This window comes from Emydura macquarii, unplaced genomic scaffold (genome assembly GCF_026122565.2).
Source record: "Emydura macquarii macquarii isolate MOO-44397 ecotype Brisbane River unplaced genomic scaffold, CSIRO-AGI_Emac_v2 contig_71, whole genome shotgun sequence".
Classification (NCBI taxonomy): domain Eukaryota; kingdom Metazoa; phylum Chordata; order Testudines; family Chelidae; genus Emydura; species Emydura macquarii.
Genome location: NW_027130208.1, coordinates 9,218,197 through 9,242,038, shown reverse-complemented (window position 1 = coordinate 9,242,038; position 23,842 = coordinate 9,218,197). Strand labels below are relative to the sequence as shown.

General features: G+C 41.7%; 1 protein-coding gene across 1 annotated transcript in view; it reads left to right on the top strand.

The window, feature by feature from the left end:
• The window catches only part of FOXP1 (forkhead box P1), a 496,953-nt gene that overhangs the window by 60,588 nt on the left and 412,523 nt on the right, over positions 1–23,842 (top strand). The window contains exons 3-4 of the mRNA XM_067542352.1: positions 6,654–6,784; positions 14,452–14,618. The gene's annotated coding sequence lies outside the window, so the exon portion shown is untranslated. The remainder of the gene's footprint in view (positions 1–6,653; positions 6,785–14,451; positions 14,619–23,842) is intronic.

Here is a 23,842-nt window from a genome sequence, read left to right as displayed (position 1 = left end):
CTGATGACAAATTTTACCTGCTGTTGTTAAGTTCCCTCTGTAACCAGTCCAAATAAAATTTGAAAAGCTGTTTTGAGCATTGTTACCTAGATCAGCAACTTGTAAACAGACAACTGGTTAGCATTATATTAGTGTATGCATATCTTATCTCTGCTTTAAAGAATCCAATGTTTTATCAGAAAACTGAAACACTGCAATCCAGTTGTGACAGAATGCACACATGTATTCACATCCTACAAATTATTGTAGTAACCTTTGTACAAGATATGCCTTGTAAGGTATCATTTGAAAACTCATAATCTGCTGGTCAGTATTGTCCTGGTAAAATGTGTGGCAACGTTGTATGTGAAGTGATAAGATTCCCTTGTATGATGTTGTTAACACATGTTTCAAACCCCCCACAGCCCTGTCCATGCAGAAGTTAGCAAACAGGTCTGTCCTAAACAAAGGAATGTGTGCTTGCCTTAATTTGCATTTAAGCAGTAAATAGAGGAGGAGGGAAAACAAAGGAATCTCAAACATGAAAAAAAACCAGCAGGGAACATCCTTCCACATAGGCACTCTGTCTCCTGGTTCTTAGCTGGAAATGTTTTTCATGAGGGGAACTAGAACTATAAAAAGGAGGGGCAAATACCTCAAGGGTCCCCCTCTTTCCTTCCCCATCACATTTTCTGCAACTGCGCATACAAAGGAAATAGCCATTGTACTTTTGGGGGGGTGGGTGGGAGGAATCCTCATCTGTAGAGTTTGGTCAGTAAACTTGCTGGAAGCATGTGGTGAGAAATTTAGCTTAAATCTAGTATAATTTGTTGTTAAGTATTAGTAAATTTCATGTCTTTATTTTTCTTGTAACCATTTCTGACTTTTATGCTACCTTACTTGAACTAACTTAAAATCTCTCTTTGTATTAATAAACTTGTTTTTATGGTTGTATCTAATTCAGTGTCTTTGTTAAAGTGCCTGGCTACCTCTGTTTAGAATAACAAGCTAGTATGTATTATTCTCTTAAAGGAATAATGGACTTAATGTATTTGAGCTGTGCAGGAGAGGGTTGGGCAGTACAAAACATACATTTCTGGGTAAAGTCCAGGACTGGGAGAGTCTTGGGGTCACTCTGCATTTTAACCAAGGTGGTGAGAGCCAGGGTGTGATTGAGAGGCTGCAGTTCCACAAGTTACGTGCTGGTGGCTGGTTTTGAACAGTCCAGGTTAGAGGCTACAACAGCAAGGCATCATCGCAAGGCACCCCAGGTTACAGGGCTGGGGTGACACAGTCCCCCACTGATCTGGATTGTACCCTGGGATATCACACCAGTGTCAGGGACACAAAGCACAATTAACAGGGTTCTTCTTTAATTTACACATTTATTAACCTCTTGCTGCCAAGTAGATTGTTGAGAAACAAGCATTTTTTTTTAAATGCAAATTATAGTCTCTTTATTTTTCTGCTGGGTGGTGGTGTTTGGTAAACAACCTGATTGTTAGGCTTTGGCCTTGGGGAGCTCGCAGCTGCTCCATCCTGGTTCCCTCTAGACACTTGTACAAAGTGGGGATTGCTGAAAGGGGAAGATAAACAAGAAAATGGTGTATATTTTATCTCGCTTGTAACCTGTTTGAATACACTAGTTATTTGTAAGGACAGATCCCAGTTTTAGACTATGCATTTTACAGACAGACTGTATTGTTTTAAACAGATTCACAAGCTGGGTATTATCTATCAGGAATGCATGTGCATTTTAATATGTAAATAGGAAAGGGTGATGGTTTCATCTTTTTTCCTATGGTACCCAGGGTGATGGTAATGTTTTTTAAATCCCTGTGAAAACAGATTGTATATGGCACAATTAATGTTTCAACACTTCCAACATCTTCCCTGAAATATTTTAATGTTTTAATTTATTACATTTCTTGCTTAATATTGAGAGTGATGTTGGGATATATTGGTGGAAAGCTGATTTATTGTAATTTAACACAGTGAGAGTTTTTTAAAACAATTTTGTGTGTGTACACATATACCCACAGTTTCATTTATTTGGAGGGCTACGTTAAAGATTGATATGCAGGATTTTTTGTGTGGGGAGCATGTGTATATAGTGTGGCTGAAAGGAAAAATCATTTGATAAAATAGTCTAATGCAGTTTCATTGCAGTTGATACACTTTAAAGAGTAATGGAGCATAAAAAGGATTTAAGTTCCACCTTTAATCAGGATATGGAAACTAACATTAAGTATAGTTTCAGGGTTTTTTTGGTCAAGACCCGATTTTAGCGAAACTCCGGCCGGAGTTGGGAGATATGATCGCTTGTGCACTGGCAGCTGTCACTGCAACATATTGAGAAGAGTCTTTTCATCAAGAGCAATATCCTGAAAAGCAGGTGATCTGGTAGCTTTGCCACATACGCCAAATGGGAGGCAAGCATGTAGTGGTGATCATCCTACCATGCCAGCCATGGTTGCCCAGTTGTCTGTTTCTCCCTGCTTTGTCCCAGGCTGCTCCACAAGCATAGAGATAAGGGGGGAAACACCCTGCCATCAGCCTTTCCCTCCTTCATATTCTTCATTAAAACTCAGCTTCTCTGTGATACTCACACAATAGTGACTTCTGAAAACAGCTAAGCCTGTAGCTTGTTGCGACTTACTATGATTGCTGCTGCTGCTAGTTGGCTGATAACATCTAGGAGTGGAGTGCACAGTTACTCCATTCCAAAATATTCTTTGTGAAATCCTGGCCTCAAAGTCCGTGGCAAAACTCCCACTGACTTCAGTGGGGGCCAGGATTACTATTACATCCTCTCCCAACCTATGTATTCGTTTCACCTACCTGTTATTTCTCGTCCTTTTCAGAAGGTAAGCTCTTTGAGGCGCACACTGTCGTTTTACGATAGGTGGGGTTTTCAAAAGTCTGCTTCATGTGTTTGTGTAATGCCTAGTGCAGTATGGTCCCAGCCTGTTGGAGCTACCACAATGTAAACAATTACTGAGCATGATTACCTTCAGTATTCTGGCTTGACAAGCAGTGTATGTGGAGGAGACTTCTGAAATTTGCTTCAAAAGCCCCAGCAAGATCTTGACATCTTTTGGAACTTGAATAGTAACATTTAGGAAATGTTTTTTTTAAATAAATTGTAAGCTTCTGAAGTTAATTTTTGTTGAAATGCAGAGTAGCGAGCTCAAGGTTTTGGCTGATGCAGTGCACGATAACCTGAGGATCCTGGCCTGCATGCCATTTGAAAGTCCATTTTCACTGCTGCACCAACTAAATTCAGGCCAAGCAGTTCTGAAGTGTTCTCTTCTATCTAGATCCCTAAGCTCCTAAAGCTGTTTTTTATTTCCCTTATGAAACCAGCAACTGTCCCAGATTTCAAGTCTGTGCTGGCAAACAATCTAAGATGTCTCATGTCTCTAGAGAGTGGATATGCAGTACAGAGATGGTCTGGTGGTTAGAGCACTGGTCTAGAACTTAGGGGACATGCGTTGAAGTCCCTGATCCACCTCAACTTCCTGTGTGACCTTAGGCAGGTTACTTCACTTCTTTGTGCCTTGGTTCCCCATCTGTATAATGGAGATAATAGCACTTTCCTGCCTCAGAGGTGTTGAGAGGATAAAAAACACTGAAGATTGTGAGGTGCTCAACTGTTACAGTAATAGGAGCCATGGAAGTACCTGAGAAAGAGACTGCACAAATACAGTGTGTATAGATTCTTGTTCAACTATAGATTTGTCAGCATATCCAACAGGCTCAGTAATAAACTATGCCCTGGTCTACACTTACCGGGAGATTTGGTGGCAATTGACGGGAGTTACACAAGCTACTCTGCGTAGCTTGCGTAACTCCTGTCGACTGCTGTGCTTCTCTTCTGCACGGCGTCTTCACTGCACTGCGCCGATGACGCAGCGCTACACCATTTGAGGGGATGGTTTTACTGCGTCAACTTCAGGATCGACTGAGCGGGTCTTCACTGACCGCTCAGTTGATCCAGATAAGTCGATCTGACAGTGGCAACTTTGCCGCCGTCAGTGTAGACATACCTCTAGCTTTCCTTTGCATTTCTGAGATACTTCCCTAAGAAACCTTGCAAAAATGTGTTTTAAAATATAGCTTGGTCTAACATGAAGGTCACTTTTGGCCTGCAGATATTGCGGAGTATTTCTGAGTCTCTGAAACAGGTCATGTTTCGTGTAAGTGGTGGTAAACAGACTTTTGGGTCTACTCGTGTTCTCTAGAGCAATCTAGTAATAGGAGACTTTCTGGACAGTGTGACACATTTTCTGCTTCTGTGCATTTTAGACAAGAAACGAAAGCTCTGATTAATACTTTTTGCAGCAGGGAAAGGAGAAACCCTTGGGTTAGAGAAGTTACCTTTTCTTCATCCCATGAAATTCCATTCAGGTGTTGCTGATATAAAAATTCCCAGGTGTGCCTCAGGAAAACTTGGTTTGCAGTGTAGTTGTAGCCTTGTTGGTCCCCAGATATTAGAGCGACAAAGAGGCTGAGGTAATATTGGTTTTTGAACCAACTTCTGCTGGTGAAAGAGACAAGCTTGCGAGCTTATACAGAGCTGTTCTGCAAGTCTGAGAAAGGAAAACATTGGCAGCCTGCCAAAATAATTAAACATATGAACCTTTGAAAGCTGGGGTCATGCTGCTGCCCAAGTAACATCAGATTCTGCATAGGGAATGCTTGGTGGAGGGGTCGCAGGTGGAAATGGATGGCAATAGCCATGTCAAGCTGGGCTTCCATCGAGTCATTCCATGCACCACACAGGGCAGGATTCTCTGCCCCCCACCCGTCCCAGTTCATTCAGTCCCGCAGACCACCTTCCTCTGGCTGGCAGCTCAATTCTGCTCTGCCTGCTGTCACTCACCTAGTCTTATCTGTTGGGCCATAAAGCTGATACTCTTACTTACTCAGGCCCTGATTCAGGAAAAAAGCATAGATTCATGCGTTTCAAGGCCAGAAGGGACCATTGTGATTATCTGGTCTGACCTCCTGTATAACACAGGCCATGGAATTTCCCCCCAAATAATGCCTAGAGCAGATCTATTTTAGAAAAAAAAATCAATCCAGTCTTGATTTAAAAATTGCCAGGGATGGAGAATCTGCCATGACGTGTGGTAAATTGGTTCCAATGATTAAGTACCCTCACTGTTAACCATTCACACCTTCTTTCCACATAGTATATGAGAGGGGCAAAAGTTATCTGGAAGCCAATGGGATTTAAGCATGTGATTAAGTGCTCTCCTGAATAGGGGACCCAGGTAATGCTTCACCTTGGACCATGCCCCAGAGAAGTAGCCCAGCTTGGATGAGATGCTTTGTCAGCAAAGACAATACAAAGCGGTTTCAAAGTAACTTTATTATAAAATGACTGTTTAGTGCAGTGGTTCTCAGTTGGTGACTTCTTTCACACAGCAAGCCTCTGAGTGCGACCTCCTGGCCCCTGTAGGTGGCCCCCCCATTGCCCCGGCCCCTGTGGGCTCCTCATTTCCCCATCGCTCCTAACCCCAGCAACTGCCCACCTGGGGAAACTGACCTGCAAGCGCTGTGTGGCTGGTATTGCTACTCGCTTCCCTGGGCAGTGCTACTCCACCGCACATACCTAGAAGAACTGGGGGGGGGAAGAGAAGGTGGGTAAGGAGCAACATCAGGGCTCCCTGATCCAGGTCACTTTCCCCATCTGGGTTGCATAAGGGGAGGTCAGAGAGCAGCAACTCCTGATGCTCGCCTCAAAGCAAAGCCCAGGTGGGAAAAGTGACCTGGATGTAGGGAGCCCTGGCATTGCTCCTCACTCCCCCCCCATCCCCTAGGGGGACGCAGAGGAACACTGGGGGAGGAGGAGGAACAGTATCTGTGTGTCACCACTCGCTCCCCTCCCCATATTCCTCTGCCAGGAGGAAGCAAGGAGGTTTACAGCCGGGCTTGGGGCTCATAGCTCATGACCACCACATAACCATGTCGCGACCCCCTGTTTGAGAACCATTGGTTTCGTGTGTACAAAAACCAGCATCCTTAGAGCCAACCTTAAACTAAAGTATGTTACTAATATCAGGGGAAAAAACTAATTTTGTATTTTCTTAACTGCTGAAGTATCCTGTGTGCAAATTTTTCCTCTCACCGCCCCAACCCCCCTGCAAGCATCAACCATTTTGAATGTGTCTTCTCTCTTTAGCAATAATCTTTCCTCTAAGGATTTTGTTTTGTTAAGGCTCTGTCAGGATGAGATGAGCAAAGGGAGGATAAACATCTGACAAACTGTGACCCTGTTTCATTTTGATAATGCAGAAGTAGGTTAAAGTCTCTCAAAGTCCTGAAACAGTGGTGTGTTTTCTAGCAAAGTAGCTACTTGAGTGTTGACAAATTTTGGTATAGAAAATGAATGTAAACTTATAAATCAGCAGAGCAAATTACATACTTGAAATAATAGCACCTTTTAAAAACGCTGCCTTCCTGACTTTAGTTTCAATTTTATTTATAGCGAAAAAAGATCTTTATATGACAAAATAACATTTGATTTATTGCAAGAATATTTCAGTATGGGGTTTTCCCCACCTCCATGATTTATATTTTCCTCTTTGTTTTCAAGTTCAGGGAAGTGGTGGGCTTGGGCATAGTTCTAGCGAAGTGAAGTTTTAAAACCTGTTTTTGTCTTTCAGTCAGTCTCCTGAGAACCTTTTTCTGAGCGATTCCAGCTTGTGAACACGTTTACCATGATAGGGGTTTCGATCCCTTGCCAGACTTGCCCGGAGCCATGAGTGAATATGTGTAATGCCCCCAAGTAAAACTGGTGAGTCAACAAACTGAAGTCTGTAGTAATATTTTCCCACCCTTGTTACTTAGTATGCTTTTATTTTTAGTACTGTTGGTGCTTAAAAGTATGTCACTAGTATTCTGCTGTATAATATAATATAAGAATCTGATTTAATAATAGAACCCCTGCTCCCAGAAACTTACATGAAAATGCAAAATATTGTTGCCGATATTTGGTGGTGGAGTTGGAGTTTTATGGTATACACAGGTAACGTGAAAAACTGAAAGCCTTGCTCATAGGCAGGGTCAGGGTCTAAGCATATCTTTGCAAGCACTGCCTGTCAAATATGGCTGTGTAGAGGCCTTTTTTCCATTATTGCTTTGCTCCCAAAGGAGTCGTAACCAGAAAACAATTAGCTATCACTGTTTTGCCTCGCTTATATCCCAATGGCAAAATGGTGTCACTGGTACACAAGAGAGCTGTCTCATCACATACTCCTGCCTTGTTAGCGTGGTTTTCCATTGTTCACAGTGAAAACCCTAGACATCCAAGCTTGGCTTTTCCATTGAAGTGCATGATCCACCTTAGACAACTGGTGTGTGTGTGTCTATTAATTTAAGGATGCCATTTGCCCGTTATTATCCATGTGCAGTCACCATTGTGACCCCTTACCTGTGGCTGAGGAGTAATCCAGTTAGCCCCCTTTTGGGACTGAGCTGTCAGTTCCACTCTGTGAATTGGCTAGCAATTGGTGCAGAAAGAGTGTGTTGGCGCTAGTACTCTGATTTCCTCACCGCAGCTCCACCAGCCTGGAGAGGAGGGTTCCAAAGTCACTGACAAACTCTGATCACTCATATGGCCAATCCCCCTTCTCCTTATTCCCATGTTCAGCCTTTTACTTATGAACGGCACGGGGCGGGGAGGGGGGGGGGGGAAGCGGGAGCGTGACAAAAAAGGTCAGGAAAACAGGAATCTAATTTTCTTGCACAAAAAAAAAGGGGGGGATACGAATAAGGAGGCTTTTAAAATTAGGAAATATGAGTAATTAAATTGCATTGGAGATGGGAACATAAATTGTTTCTTGAAAATAAATTTGGGTTTCTGGCACATGTTTAATAATATCCCTCTGTGTATTAGGAAACCCATTTCCATTCAAAGATTATAAAAACACAGAAATTCACACATCAGTGAATTGTGATTTTTTTTTAAAGGTTCTGTGCCTTTTTTTTTTTTTTTTTTTCCAGAGGTAGCATAATTACCATGTCATTTAGCAAAGATTATAATAACTGCTCAGTTTTTACCGACTGGTGTAGTAAACAGTTGAATAAACCCATATGGCAGCTCAAAGTGTGTGTGTGTGAGAGAGAGAGAGATATTTCTACCAATTCCTTCATATCTGAATTATCAACCTTGCTAGTGTGAGTGAGATCCTAAAATGGGGAGCAATTCCAGACTTCTCCAGTGATGCCACGCTGGACAAGAAAATCCTCAGTGCTCCATAGCAAACTGGTCTATTGGCTTTAGTGATGGAGCTAGCTAATTAATTTTGTTTCCAATAAAGCAAGCATAGAAACATGGCATGTTTATAGTTATGTGGAAAACATTTTTTCCCTTAGTAAAGCTCTCCTTCCCTCTTTACTTAAATCTCCTATAATAACCATAAATAAAGAATATGTGGAGTCTGAGTCCTGCTGTGCAAGACTTTAATAAAGATCTAGGCCTCACTGAGCATGGCATAGGCTAAGTGCAACGGCATATGCCATTATGATAACCCTGTGGCATTACCTGTAATGGGACTCGGTGTCTGTTCTTAGCAATAACACCTAGAACAACTGAGAGATTTCAAAATGTATCCTTGACAGAATAGGTTGAATTTTGAAAGTGAAAATCTGTGGTTGACTAGTATCCTAAGTAGAGATGAAGTGTTCTAGAGACCAGTTCTCTCGATAGCTTCAGTATTAAAAAATTCAGGATAATTAACTCTCTCCAAACACTGGACTGAACAAAGAGAGAGACACTCATCTTTCTCGTAAATCCGGTTGCTTTTAGTCCTTCATTAAAATTTTGTGTCACAGGAAACAGATTCAGCTCCCTCAACACTTAAAAAAATATCTGCAAAATAATAACATAACAAGAACAAGGCATTTCTGAGCAGCCACTGGAAAGGAACGATTTGCCAGAAATGGTGCTGACGCACTTATTTTAAGCCTTATCCTTTGTCTAGCTTCTAGTTGCATCATTATATCAATGCATTATTAACTCCTTCCCCAGAATTCTACCTAAGGGTGGAAAGGAAAGTTGCCTGTCAGTGTACCATGGTGGAGTTGGTGTAAGGGTGACCTGCTTTTTCCATTTTCCTGTTCCTCAGCCACCAGAGGACAGCTCTAAGGAGCAATCCTTTCCCCTATTGCAGTAAGATCCACCTTTAAATATTATTGCTGCTTTCCCCAGTTGAGTCTTCATGATGTCAGGAACTCATTCACAGCCTGTAGGTTTTAGAACTTTCCAGCTTATTGAGTAACAAAATGTGGTTTCTGCTAATTGTGTTGACTGAATATTTAGGGCCTTTGGAAGAGAAGAATTCTATTTTAAAGCATAGCATCTAATTGTATACTATTTTATGGCATGCAAAGGTCATCTGGGGCAAGCAGCCAGAACAGTGAATTGCCTCATTGCAACACGTGAGAAAATGAGACAGAAAGATACGGTAAAAGATTTAAACAAGTGGCTCATCGTTACGAATTTTTAAAGTCAAGAAATTGGTGCTGTATACATTGTTAAATTGGAGATAACCATGCTTGCACAATAAATTGACTTGAGAACAGAACAAATCAAAATAATGGTTTGATGCTTAAAATATGGATTTGCAGTAAAGATCTCACATAGCTTCACCAATGCAGTTCAGTGTTCTGTACCCCAAGCTAATGGGATAATTATAAAACTGCTACTTTTCTGTTCAGCTGCTTAGCATCCTTAGAGAATTAGTGTATTTTATAAGCATTCAGAGCAGACATTTTTCCCCCCGTGTGGGAAGGGGTGCTCTCCTAGTCTACATTACAGCTGCCATTATTCCAAAAGAGCAAATCTAGATGGGACATCACTTGGGTCTGTCAAACTGGTTCATAGTTATCTGTATGGGTTCTTGTTGTTCACAGTGCTCCTTTGATGGCCGGGAACCAAAGGACTGTAGCTCTGTTTCTGGTCTTATTCACACTAGTGTATATCAGGAGTAGATCTACTGAAGTCGGTGGAGTTATACTAACATATACTCATGGAACTGAGCTTGGGATTCAGCCCCAAGGCCAGAAGTTGAACTTGGTTCTCTTGCATCAGAGTATGGGGGACAACCAGTCAGCTATTGGGCTAGGTCTTAACAGCACATACTTCTAGGACAAAAGTGCTATCTGTCTCCCGTACTACACTATAAAGCATCATCAGTGGCTCATGAAACACTTCGTTTTGCTCAAACTTTCTATCCATGAAACTTTTCTACTTGGGGAAAAGTAATTTTAACAATTTAATATACTACATAATATGTTTTATAAGCTGGTGTGAATGATCCTAAGTATTTTGGTCTTTTTCATAACACAATGAACCTAATATTGGTAAAAATACAGATCTTAGCTGCCACCATAAAGAGAAGCTAGATTTAATAAACAGTTATGAATGTTGGCAGCTGCCTATCAGATTGTATAACATCGGCTATAGCACACGAAGACAGTGTCAACTTACATTTTATCTCCGAAGTATTTTCAAAGCATTTATTTTGCTTTCTCTTGAGTCCTTAACCTAATTCAAGTTATATAATTGACTGAATATTTTTCCACAGAGCTAATTGGATAGTTGCCAGTGTGGAAACCATTGTCTGACTTGATGATGGTCAGAAATTAACATGACATTTGCGTGGTGATAATGGAATACATTAGTAATATAATTCATGACTATAAGAAAGAGACCATCCTCCCCCCCACCTATGATCAACAGGAGGGGCTGGGAGGATGATGAGATGTTCCCAGCAGGCACCTCACAGCAGTGGCTAGCCAATCTCTATGTCAAATTTAGTTTTAAATTCTTCAGACAAAGCTGTAATGCTTACCAATTAATTACTACAAATGTCAATTAAAAATCTACCAAATAATATAGTAAGATTAAATTTCAATTAAAAAAATTACATTTAACAAAGAAGATACAACATTATTTTAATGAATTCTGCTGAAGGTGACAGTTTATCTAGATATATTTATACCATGTAGGTGGATCTAAATTCATTGGGTAATGTTAACCATGTTACTTCCTATACAAATTAGTTGTGAAAATTATTTCCACTGTGGCTATGTCCTGAAGGAGATGGGGCGTCAAGGGGCATTTCTCATCCTGAGAAGAAAGGGGACTTTTGAGCCTTTTAAGTGCATTTCACACTTAAAATGAAAGATCTGTCATAGACCTTCTTGCTAGCTGAATTCATGGTATTTGTCAGTTTTTTGTATTTATAAAAGTGAATACAGATTTTGGTACTGGAGTAGAACAAGACCTAACTTTGTTGTGAATGTATTTATTTTCTTACAGCAGTTTCCCAGTTCAATCTGCTTTGATGTAGGTGTTTTCCATTCTTCTTATGAGCCTGCTACAAGAATTATTTTATGCACATATCTGCCTGTTACGCTAGTAGATTGTAAATCATGAGCAGGCTTTTGCCTGTTTGCCCCCTAGCAAAGACCCCAATTCAGCAAGTTACTTAAACATGTGCTTAAAATTTAAGCACATGAGTAATCCCAAAAATTAGTGGGATTACAAATGTTTAAAGGTAGTCATATACCAAAGTACCTTGCTGAATCATGGCCAAAATAGAACTGGCACAGTAAAACTCATGTACCATTATAAACTTTTGTATTTATTGTGGCGAGGTGGGCCTGTTTGGCCCCATGCGTCTGCGTTCCCTACGGCTATGCCGGTGGTGTGACTTGGGGGGGGGCTGCGACCCAGGGACCCTGCGAGGAGTAGCCTCAAACAGCTTAGTCCAGGGGCTACTACTTTCCCTGTGTCGCTCGTCTGTAGCCCCCCCCGGCTTGTGGTCCTCCTTCAGTCCCTTTGGGGCCAGCGTCCTCTGGTCTTGCCTGGACAGGCTCCTTCTTAACTCCCGTGGCTGGGTGCTCTCGCCACACCCACACTAGCTCCTCCACCAGCTCCACACCTTGTAGCAGCTCTGCTCCACTCTGCTCCTCCACGCCTTGTAGCAGCTCTACTCTGCTCCTCCACTCAACTCCCTCTCAGCTGCCCCCATCTGCCTGACTGGGAGGCTTTTAACTGCTGGGGCAAGCTCCTTGATTGGCCTCAGATGGCCTAATTGGCTTAATTGGCCTAATTGCCCTGGAGTGGCCCCAGCTGGATTACTCAGGGAACAGGGATTTGCTAAGCCTGGGGCTGATATATATGCCTTTCAGCACCCTCCTATGGCCGTCAGGGCTGGCCCCGTCACATTACATATATTATATATGGCAAACTTTTAATAAAATAATAACACAGTAGAACCAGAATGTTGTTGTTTATGTGCTTCTTGTGTTAATTTTGTAACTGAAATTATGTACAGGAAGTAACAAGATGTTTTATTGAACATAGAAAATCTGTCTGCTAAAGGATGTAATAAGTAAAGTTCTTGGAATCTTGGGTTAAAATACAAAGGTATTGAAGGCCTTTACAGTCCAGTAGGTTGAGAGAGGTCTGCATTCTGATTAGTGGAAAATAGTCACCATCCAGGCATACAAATCATCAAGGTATGGAGGAACACAGTTGAGAGCTGATATTTATTCTCTGTCCTCATATTGTTAAATATCAGGGAGTAGTTTAGGATACCAGAGAAAGTATATTTAAACTGACTTCTAAATCGTCTAATTTATTTCTATCAGCTTTTGTTAGTTTTTTCCATTGTCATGTCTGAAATTGCATGTAGGGAAGAGGACATAATAAAGACAAGTATTCTGACTGTTTGAAACCAGAGCAGAAAAATCCACCCTACAGTAGCAAATGAAATGCTTTCCCTTGCTGGCGTGGGGAACTAGGGCACCAATTTCAGCAGGATTTAAATATCTTTTTAAAAAATGAAATTCTAGCTCTTATGGCCATGAAGAAAAGTTACAAAATATAAAGTAATGCTGTGTTCCTGAGTTTGCAAACAAGCAGCTCCGTAGTTCTGCTGCTGCTCAAGCTTTGCCAAGTGGTGGCAGAATGAAACTGACAAGACTTGTTTCATTCTTGCTACTTAGAAGTGTCTATGGGCAGCATTGACTGCTGCAAATCGATCACACTTCACGCTACCCCCTGATAAAGTTATAAATGGCAAAAGAGATGGACACTGGTGTTTTTCATGGGGGTGGGAGGACCCAAGGAAATGGAGACTGGAAAGAACAGAGTAGCAGAAACATCTCCCCACCCTTTTCCAGCAGTCAGGGAATGGAAGAAAGTTAGAGTAGTGTAGACTCCTACTCTTTCGATAGCAGCCAAGAAGCTGTGAATGGGAGAGAAAATGTAAAGCTACTTCTCTTCCAGCAGCTAGAGGGGAGTGGAAGTTCATAGTTATTGGCTGCCTATCAGCCATCGGTTGACATGGAAGATGGGCCCTGAAACTGGCTCTTCTTAAGGATCCATCTTCCCAGGGACTTTTTGCCTCTCGACCTAGTCTGTTCTTTTCAGTCCTGAGAATGTGCTTGTGCCTTCAGGGTGAATTTCTTGTGGCACTTATCTAACAGTACCTGCATGTGGGTGCCCTGAGGAATCTGTAGTCTTGGAGCTTTACACACTGCCAGAAACTGTAAATTATATTATCTCCAGGAATTCTACCTCCAATAGGAAAAGGATTTTTCATCTCTACATCAGACAACTAAGCATTTGAGACAAGAATGTTCTTGATTTTCAGTTGGAACACTTCTATTTAGCAATCCTTTTGGTTATCCTGTATTAGGAAGATCAAGAAGCAGAGAGGCCTTTAGCAGCCTTATTAAATACTTTTGGTTCATGAAGGAATGAGAATTTGTTACAAATTCCCTTTTGACCAGTGACCATTTTAGTATAAGTTATGGCAGATGCAGTGAATCCCAGGAAATCTAAACTGGGAGAGGGCATCAAAATAGACTTCCCCACCACCACCTTGATCATCAGGCTTTATTTATCAGGAAAATCTAAGCTTGCAACCAGTAGTATGAGTCTTACAAATATGCTGACTTTAGAATCTGTAGCCTATATTAATTCAGGTGTCCTTAAGAGATGGATAACTGCTCCCACCAGGACATTCACATGACCAAGAACCACCAGGTCAGATGAGAAGAGACAGAGATCACTGTGACAGAATACATCCCTGTATTCACACCCTACACCCTATTTTAATAATCTGTGTACAACGTATGCCTTGTAAGGTATCGTTTGAAAACTTATAATTTGCTCGTTGGTATTGTTTTGGTAAAATGTGTGACAACATTATGTGTGGAGTTATAAGATTCTTCTGTATGATGTTATTAAGACATGTTCCCACAGCCCTGCCCAAAAAGAAGTTGACAAATAGGTCTCTGCTAAACAAAGGAAAGTGTGCTCTGCTTAATTTGCATTTAAGCAGTAAATAGAGTCATCAAGCAGGAAGGCTAGATGAAGTATAGACAGGTGAAAAAAACAGCAGGGAATATCCTTCTACCTAGACTTTGTCTCCTGGTTTTCAGCTGGAAAAGTTCTTCATGAGGGGGAGTGAAAGTATAAAAAGGAGGGGCACACACTCCAAGGCACCTCTCTGTCTCTCCAAGCCCATCGCATTCACAGCACCTGAAGAGACAAAAGAAGCAGCCGTTGGACTTTGGGGGAAGAGATCCTGACCTAAAGAGTTTGATCAGTAAGACTGCTGAAAGCTTTGCTTTGAATCTAATATAGTTTGTTAAATTAGGCACTAGAAAGTATTTTACTTTTTATTTTGCTTGTAACCATTTCTGACTTTTATGACTCATTACTTGTACTCACTTAAAATCTCTCTCTCTCTAGTTGATAAACTTGTTTTATCTAATCCAGTGAGTTCATGTTGAAGTGTCTGGGTAACTCCATTTGGGGTAACAAGTGGTGTGCATATTATTTCCTTAAAGGAATAATAGCTTTAATATATTCATACTTTCCAGGTGGGGGCAGGGCAGTGCAGGACATATATTTCTGGGTGGAAAATCTGAGACTGAGAGTGTGCTGGGGTGACCCTGTGGTAATTTTTAAGGCTGGTCAAACCATAGGGCTGGCTGGCTGGCTGCAGCGCACACTCCCATAGCTGGGATGAATTGCCTGCTGGAGGCTGTTTTTGAGCGGCAAGGCAGTGTTAAACAGCAGTGTTGAAAAGGGCAGGGATGACTCAGCTCCTCGTTAGTCTGGATTGTACCCTGGTACGTCACAGTCACACAATGATGGAAAGGTAGTATAGAGTAGTAGACGTAGTCATATTATGGTCAAAACACACAGACATGGGGCAAACAACATAGGGAATGTTTGATTAAGTGAGAAACTTGAGAAAGTTCTCTGAGCTACTCACAGGCTACCATCTTAGTAGAAGTTATTGGAAGTTTTGCTGTGGGTTTCAAGGAATGCAGGATAAGACCCTTAGTCCCAGCTCTGCTGCGCATGCTCGGATCGGGGCTCTGAAGGGTTCCTTCAGCGGGCAAAACATGGGACTTAGGATACTCACACAGGGACACATTCGTTATACTAACACTCTGATATGGGACGATATGCTCCAGCAGAGCTCTAAGAGTCGTCGTGTGTCGTCCCGTCCCGTCGTCGTCGTGGTGTGTCGTGTCGTCGTGTGTGTGTGTCGTGTCCGTGTCGTCGTCGTCGTGTTCCCCCCCCCCCCCCCCCCCCCCCATAATTTCAGTGCATGAACAAACAGCTGAGGACTGTTTGCCAGGAAAATTCCATTTGTAAATAGTCATGGACACTGTCTGTTCAGCGTGGTTGGGCAGTCATCAACCAGCTGAGGGGAGTTTAAATGCGGTCATGAGTTTAAAAGCGGTAACTTCCAACAGACATGGGCCCTCTGCCAGTCCCTTTGGATGTGTCCCTTCAGTACTGCTTCCAAGACCTGTTACTCTAGGGCTTCATTGATTGAGTTCTCACATCAAGATAGATAGATATATCCTTGCCTAGACTTATTTGTGAAAGGAAGACACTTAGAGAAGACTGTGACTGAGTTAACCCTGAGGGTTTTTTTTTGTTTTTGTTTTTTTTAACAACATGCTTCAGGGACACAGTGCAGTTCTTCAAGCATTTTGGGTCCCTTTGGTATAAATGATGTACTTTGGGTATGATTCTCTTCATGTTGAAGTCAGTGGCAGATCTTTTTCTTTCTAGGCCGGTGCCTGTATGGCCCCATAACTGAATTATCTGAATGTCAGTATCCAATTGACTTGAGAGGCAACAGGCTCTGACCTTCTTGAAGTCAGATGGTGGCTGATGTTCTTGCTTTTAATTGTTACCATTGAAGCTCTGACAAACCCAATAATGCAACTATTGCTGTTTTGAGGGGGGGAAAAAAGCTGAAGAGAACAAATTTTATCAATGAAAGAAACCCCAAGCTCATTATTTTCCCTTAAAAATATTTTCCCCTCTATTTGTTTCCATGTGGAATTACACTTTGGGCTAGGGATTTTCTTCCAGGTTTACTTTAAATGTTTTACAAGAGTATTATCAAAATACTTACTATCAACAGTAAGATCAAATCCTGAGGTGTTTACTCTGTATTTTTTGCAGGCAAAACTCCCAGTGAAATCAATGGGAATTTTTCCTGAGTAAGGAATGAGTAAAGACTAATTCCCATTGAATTAATCAGGAACTGAATAAATGCACAATAAGCCCCGGGTTTTGGCTTAAAAAATCCCAAGCAAATGTGCCCTGTTGAATAATTGTTGTCAGACAGTGTAATTGTTGATCTTTAATGCACTGGAAACACTCCTCCACACTGTCTCAGTGCACACCTGAAGTGTGTCTTCAGTCATCAGAATACATGGGCGTTTGTATCTTATTGCTTAATCACTCACTTTTCTGAGACTTCTTCAAATACTCAGGCACCACTCAGTAAGCTAAAGACAGTGTCATTTTTAGAGATTTGGCCTTACCCTGGAATTTGCATGTTTTTGTGGCTTTAAGTCAAACCTTAATATTACGTCCATGTAATGTTTTTGTGGTTTAATGTTCTTAGGGTTTTTTACAGTATTTCGTTTCAGTTCTGTCACTGAAGTGTATGAAAGTTGACAAGTGTAAATATGTAGTTAGACAATTAAAAAAGTATATTATTTACTGATCGACCATAATGGCTCCTTGGAGCCATTATACTCAATCATATCATGTCAATCTGCAGCAGTTATTATGATGGTAGTACAGATATGCATATTTTTGAAAGAGAAAAACGTTGTGCATGTGTAAAAAATGTTTTTAGTTGTCAATATGTTCTCTTTTTAAAAATATCAATAGTTTAAACCATATTATGGCTAACAGCCTAAAAAAATAAGTTAAAAAAGAATGAGCTTTTAGGAAGACCAAAAAAAGCTATAGCTGACAGGTCAATGTGATGACTTATCTCTGTGCTTTCTAGTGTGGCTGGTTTATGTCATCCACAGTTTCCGGGGAAATCTATAGCCCTTAGCTCAAGTCTTTGGACATATAAAGCTTTCCATTAGATCTCTGCATTTTTGTCTACTTCTGCATAGTCTTCCCTGGAAATCCTGATTGTGCTTGTGATATTAACAAATGACTGGTCTGAGAATACAGTATATACTTTACTTACAATACTTATATTAATGTTTTGTCCTTCCTGTAGTGTGCCACAAAAGTACCATTAGAGAGAGCTGGACTAGGAAGAGAGGAAAACAAAATGTGAAGCTTGAGCTGTGTGAAATAAAAGGAAGCAGAGACAGCATGCTGAAGGTGTAAGTCTTTCAGTAGACTAGTTTAACTGAGGAGGGAGTTGGAAAATAGAGAAAGAGCTAAGTAGCAGCTTGATGATTAAAGCAAACAGGAAGCCTTCAGAAGAGGAGATCTGAGGAGAGGGTCCAGGAATTAGTGATGTGGAGGTAAAGAGCTAAAACAAGTTTCCCCTAGGTGGGACACCACAAATGTCACTGGTAGACCACTATGGGGTGTGTGTCAGTGAAGTCCTTGCCACAGGAGTGATGACCCAGGCAAAAGCTACTGTTCAGTTATTTAAGACAGAAAATGTAAAGAAGTCAAGAAAGCTACAGACAACGGGCCAGATCCTTAGCTCTGTAAACTGCTGATGGTCCATTGACTTCAAAGGAGCTACATTGATTTACGCCAGTTGAGTATCTGACCCTTTTGTTTTCAAGGTCTCCATGGTGCCATGTAAGTGGAAGGCATTCTGTTTTGTATGCTGTACACACCCGTTAAATGGATAGAAGGCTGCCAGTTTCAGGGTAAGCAATGAGGCTCTGACATTCTGCACCTGAAATTAAACACAAAATGGCAGCTGCAAGTCGTTTTCTCTGTCTATTCGGCTCAGGTTTTGGGACCAATTCCACTGTGGTACATCAGTATCAGTTTTGTTACTGTGGATTTACACTGGTCTGAATGAGAGCTGAATTCTATAAAATGTTTCCGTATTCTGAAATAATTCATCTCCCATTGAAAAGCAGGTATTTTGCTTTCTGAGTATGGGGAAATGTACCTAAAGGAACCTGAACTGAAATGCACTCCTAGAAAGGTCGGTAGCTTCAAGTAGTTGTAAGTCTTTCAAGAAATTCAAAACAGTATCAATGAAACAGGTTTTAAACTAACCAGAGCAACAAAGGATTTTTTGCCACTTCTGGGGTAATTAACTCTACTTTTTACCTGGAATTTTGGTAAAAACACTAGATTGTTCTTAAAGCAGTGGGCAAAAAGCATGCAAAAGACATTGCCTATCTATGGTCTCTACCTTGGCCTCAGACATATGGTCATATATTCAAGGTCAGGATTGAATCTTACATTTGTGAAAAATTGGCCAAAGGAAGTCAAACTTAGAATTATTTTAAGATTGGCCTGTCTCCCACATAGTATTTTGAAAAGTTACTCCTTGAAGTTTCAGTAGTTAGCATCTGAAATACCTTGAGTTCACTTGTTGGGATCATTAATTTGTTTGTCATTGAAATATCATTTGTATAGGAATATCTGGTTTTTATTAAAGAGCTGTAAAGCATTTAGACACTCAACTTGTTGACGATTCAAAAAAGGAGCAGAGTAATTCAATTTTTGGAGTCCCTCTAGTGTGATTGGCTTCCCTTCTGGGGAACTTATTTAAGGAGAAAAACAGTGTTAACTGAGAAACCTTTCATTCTAAAAAGACAAATTCTTCCACTTGTGAAAATGTGTCTTGGCAGCTGCTTTAACTTCTGATACAAGATTTAACACTTTTCACTAAACATGCATATTTACCATGGCAACAGCTACCTTACATGCCACATGTTGTGAGACTTATACGTTGTTGCAAAAACTTGTAACCAGTTGCATTTTGATGACTCCTTGTTTCCAGGGCCTGATTTATTTATTTTTTGTAGTTGCTCCTTGCATGGACCTCCCATTGACATCAGAACAACTGCAGAATTAAGCTGAATGGTTGATACTGTAGTGCCACACATAGAAAAAAATAAAAACCACTTTGCAACAGAATATGCTGATCAGCTGTGCACCTTCACCTCTAATTTTCTAAAATCTTGTGTGTTCCTTTTTAACATCTTTTGATTGATATGTTAGTTTTGTTAGCTCTTTCTATAGCGCCCATTACTGTGGTAGTGAAGTGCTGGGGTTGGCTTAGCTCTCGGAGGCTATGTCTACACTGCCGGTGGCACCGCCAGGAGTGCAGGATCAATTTTCCGGGTTCGATTGAATGGCAGTAAAGACTCGCTCAATCGAACCCAGAAATCGACTCTGTAAATCCACCCCAGCAAGTAGCGTAGAGCTGCGTCGACGGGAGGGCATTTCCCGTCAAGGCAGTGGAGACGCCATGGTAAGTAGGTGTTAGGAAGTCAATGGGAGATATGCAAGTTACTGTACGTAGCTTGCGTATCTCCCGTCAACTGCTGCCAAAATCTGCGGCCAGTGTAGACCAGGCCTTAATCTTTACTTCTGCAGTAGCAGAGCATGTAGAAGCTCCTCAGGCTTCATTGATTCCACAGTTACAGTGGTTTCCTATCCTTAGTAAATCCTTCTTAATCATCCCTTTTGAAGGCCACCGTATAAAGCCAATTTTGGTCTTGCAAAATCGTTTTCTCCCATTTCTAGGGCCTGTCTGCTGTCTGCCTATGACTTCTTACCATTCTCTCTCAACTCCCTGTCCCTGCTTATTTTCTGGTGTAGTCACATTTTGGGGGAAGATTAATTCCATCACACTTCAAAGGGACTTAAGAAAAGCTAGGTGAACATGGCAACATGTTGGCAGACGAGATTCCCCTTTAGACAAATGCAAAGTAATCCATATTGGAAGGAACAGTTTGAACTATTCCTAGACATAGCTAGCTTCTAAATGAACTGTAACTAGTCAGGGAAAAAGACCTGAGTGCCACTGTGCCACAGCTCAATGGAAACTTCTTCTCAATGTGCAGCAGCAGTCAAAAAAGCAAATAAAATGTCAGTATGTATAACAAATGGGACAGAAAAATCTATAGTGCCACTCTATAAATCAGTGGTATGGCCTGGAATGCTGTAGTCTCTTGTGACTAACCTATCTTAAAATTAAACAAAAGGACAAGCTAAAATTGAGGGGGTGCAGAGACTGGCACCAAAAAGGACTGGTCTGGAGAGACTTCCATAGAAGGAGAGATTGAAAAGATTGGGGCTGTTTAGTTTTAGAGAGGATGTGAATAAGAAAGGCAACGATAGAGGCATACAATTTAATGCATGGTATAGAGGAGGTGAATAGGGGGGTGTTAGCTATCCTTTCTAAAAACAGAAGAACAAAGGAACGTTCAATGAAACTACAAGGTAGTGATTTTTAAAACTGATGAAAGGAAATAGTCCCTCTCTGTCCCCCCAATACATAATGAATCTGTGAAGGCCTCTGCATGTTATTGAGTTCAAGAAGTGGATGAACTTCAAGAAAAGAATGAGAAGTGTAAATGGATAACGAACATCTGCAGTTATATTAAATTTGAGTCTTTTGTTAAAGCTAGAAGGGATATAAACCCTCATGCTTCAGGGCAAAGTCAGCCTCTAACCGAAGGGGCTGGGATGAATCCTCCCTTATGTGCAGGTTATTTCATAAATAGCTGTTTCTTATCCCTTCACCTGAAGTATCTGCTTCTGGACACTGTTGGAATACAGGAATAGATAGATCATTGTCCTGGTCTGCCTGGCAGTTCCTATTAATCCTTTGTGACTGGGCTTAATATGCTTTGTCTAAGTGCATGTGCTAAAAGGCTGTAATCAGGACTTCTCTCGGCCACTCCTGTCCTTCTATATAAGGGAGAGGATCTAACCTCCTCACCCCCTGGGCACTAATAAAGGGGCTCTTTGCTCCTTCCTTGAAATCATTAAACTAAAGAATAACATTTAAAAAGCTGTGCAAAGCAGGAATTGAATCTGCTACCGAGAACTTAATCAACATGATCTAAAGAGCACCCTACTCTCTAGTGCCATAGGTCTGATTGCTAACCCTCCCCCTTCAGCAAGCCCTAGCATGGGCTGGCAGTGGGGATAGAATACAATGCTCATTCTGTGCTGCTAGCACGGTACTTCTGTGATCACTGTTGCCTTCTATCAATTGCTTTTGGTTGCTGGTTAAATTTTGGCCCCTTACTTGATGGTGTGAATTTGACAAGCTATGTTGATCCAGAACTTAAATAATTTGCTTCCCTTTTTAGAATAGTGGCTTTCCTAAGGTATTACGTTCGTTGCCATTTTGTGGAAAATTAAAATTAAGTGCTTCAACTTTGTGGATTTTATCCTGTACAAATCTATCTGTTAAAATCATTTTAGCCTGTATATGTGTGACCAAGAAAAAAGGCAGCAGAGTAGGAGGAAGAAAAATCTTTTTGTTTTACTTAAATCAAATACTCAATTGGGATTTCAATTATACATTAATATGTTACACTTGTTTGTTACTAAGGTGACTAGAGTGTCAAGGTTATGTGGATGTAATACTATTATAAACGCAAAGATAATGCGAAAAAGAAAAATAATAACGTTGGCTAAAATCATCATGTTCTTATATCATAAAGTTGCACAGCATCCTACATTTCACATTTGGTTCTATTAAATTACCTATTTAATAATTTGAATCCAAAGTTATTTTTATACTGCAAATGTGTGACTGCAAGGTTATTTTAAGGTATATTTATTAAGGGAATGAATACAATAAGACAAGTCATTGCAGCCCACATAGTTTCTTGACTTTTCATTTTATGATGTTTCAATTGCATATGATTACTGAATGTAAGTTTTAACTTTTATGGGGATTCATTAGAGATGAACTTGTACAAGCTGTGCTGGCTTACTTTGAGCTCTGTGGAGACCCCCACTGGTATGTGAACATTTCAGAAGGCCTTTGGGTAGCTGCTTTGCCCACACAGTGGTGTGGTCTTAAGGATTTTTTCTGTTCTATGAGTGCTGGTCCCTATGTAGATTCCATACGGGGGTGCCCATGCACATTCTAAATTCTCCCTACAACTCTACCCTAAGTTTCTCCCCAAGGTAGCCTCACCATTCCACCTCAACCAAGTCATCCATGTGCTGGACCTGGAACAGTTTGAAGCAGTCTCCATCGACCTGCGTGCATGCCTCACGTCGTCTGTGGTACGTCTGAGGTCTTATGTAGCTGCATGGGTCGGTGCCCCCTCTGTTTCCTCTTACCACTGCATGACTAGAATTGGAACAGTCCTCTCCAGCTTCTGAGCTACGTAGCCGCCCCTGCCCCCCCCCCCCCCCCCAAAAAAAAAAAAAAAAAAAGTGTAATGGTTTAAAATAGTTTAGCAGTTAAAAGTTGTAGCACATCGTAGTACAGTAATTAGGATCTATCGTTCCAGTTATCCCCTTCCTGGGGCATCCTATCCCTCCCAGGGATTATGCCCAGACAAGCCAGGTTCAAGAACTGCGTTACATGCCCACATTTGTTCTTGGTAAGCAATGAACACCAACACAGTCTCTACTCCCTTGGTGAGGCCCATGTTGTCATGAGGTGATTCTTCTGGTGCTCCTTCCCATCGAGAACTCATGAGGCAAGATAACTCAGGCTACAGAAGCACCTCATGGAAGAGGCAATGCATCCGCGTGCACACTCGAGGTGGCACTGTTGGATCCGCCAGAACACCCAACCTCACTAGTGGTGAGCGTGTCCCCCGCCACAGCGACGCTCATGGTACCGGCGGCACCAGCCAAGACCCATTGTGCTCATAAGCAGCATAGTTGTGGGCACAAAGGCGAATCCCTGACAGAGACCACCTCTAAGCACCAGTCAGGTGAGAAGTCATGCGTCAACACAGTGGCACCTGCTCCGAAGCGATCTAAAGTGGAATGAAAGTCCAAACATCTGGATAAATCTCCGTTTTCTGCCGCCACCGATGTACCACTGGAATCCCTGGCGCTGGCTGGTTTGGTAGCATATGCCTTCTCGGTACCGCGCATACTGGGCTGCTTATGCTCCCTAACACCCATAATGCAATTGCTTTTACTGCTCGAGGGACCATCACACCAGTATGAAGCGCCGGAGGTTGCACAGCCTCCGTCTCCAACTGACAAACCGCTGCTACTGTACTCCTCTTCCACAGTACAACCCGGGGAACTACCTGCGCCACTGGCTTCATCCGTCTTGACAGTGCCACCTTTTCCCAAGCAACACTCCGATTCAGACTGGTCCTCTGAATTGGACCCAGCTTTCTCACCAGCACACTCATATAGTCCGCAGCCACAACAACGATATGCACCAGCGTACATACCCACTACCGGAGCAGTGGTTCAGGTACCCACATGGTCCCCTGTGCAGGTTGACCAGGGACCCTATTGGTATAGATGGGACCCCTATTATGGGCCTGGGCACCACTACTGCCCCAACACAGACCTTCTCCAGAGTATACCACCCCTCTCTTGGTATACGATGAACAG